Here is a 1315-nt window from a genome sequence, read left to right as displayed (position 1 = left end):
GATTAAATTTTGAGTTGTCTTATATTTTTGAAATGTTGTGGGGGTGATTGATGCAATTTTTATATTTTTTTAATGCAGGTAAAAGCAGTAGAAAAGTACAAGAAAGACCGTAAAATGCTGTAAACTGTAAAAGTGTACCTGACGAGTCTTCTCGTTCCACCACCTGAAACTTAAAATGCATGTCAAAGCATTTATGTATATAGAGCTGGAAAAGTAAAGTTTTGTAGACTTTCCTAACTCTATGTTGTGAATTGGGAATCCTTAAATTTTAAGGATAATATTATTAAGTAAAACATATTAAGTTTAATAGATCCCTAAGGTATTTACCAGGTTAAGAGTAGGGAGCAAGTCCATGCAACCTTCTTTATATCTGGTAAAAGGCCTTGGGTTTGTTTAAACTTTATTATGTTACTCAATAATTCATCCTGAATATCCTGATGCTCAGTGAACATTGATGTCTTGATTATTCCCAAGAATAAGGTAAATGTTATTTATCTTCCAATTTGAGAATTATGTTGGTGAAGACCCTAAAGGGGCAAAGTAATGTATTTAAGGATATTTAACCAAATTTTTAGTCCTAAGTGGACTTATGGTGTTTAAAAAGAGTTTGATTATGTTGATTTTCCTAATCCTCTTTTAACGAGTAGATTTCGACTTAAAACGAGTGGATTTCGACTTAAATTCACCACTAAGCCCTTAAGACCTAAGTGAATGTATTAAGTGTAATTTTTAAAATATTTAAAACTTTAAGTGATCATTATCAAGATCATTTAAACATCATTTTGATGAGAGTGTGAAATCATTGATTTCCAAAGTTATACTCTTAAATTCAAAGGTCATTTTATGCTAATGAAGTTTCCAAAATTTTGGATAATTATGAGAATTATCTTATAATTTGGCAAGATTAAGTGAGTTTTTACCATTAAGCCCATTTTTAATTGCAAATCATTAGATGAGTTGATTAATATCAGAAATTACCCATTTCCCATTTTGATTTAGCCTAAATATTCAATAAGGCCAAAATATCCAAAATTACCATTTTGCCCCTAAGGGTCCAAACTTTCATAATTTGTCAATTTTAAGTCAAATGACTTTGAAATTTTTATATAACCTTACTGATAGGTCAATTAAGACAGCAGAGGAGATAATGTGAATTTTCACAATTTAATTTAATTCATATAATTATTTTATTCAAAAATATGTATTTTTAAAGAAAATTTCAAAAGATGATCAAGACAACCTCTAATCACTTGAAATTTTTATGTGAGCTTGCCCTAGACCAGAAAGTCCTTTGGCCAAAATTTCATAATTTTTT

The sequence above is a fragment of the Phalaenopsis equestris genome, unplaced genomic scaffold, assembly GCF_001263595.1.
Source record: "Phalaenopsis equestris unplaced genomic scaffold, ASM126359v1 Scaffold000517, whole genome shotgun sequence".
In the NCBI taxonomy this organism is placed as follows: Eukaryota; Viridiplantae; Streptophyta; class Magnoliopsida; order Asparagales; family Orchidaceae; genus Phalaenopsis; species Phalaenopsis equestris.
This window is presented reverse-complemented; position numbering follows the sequence as displayed.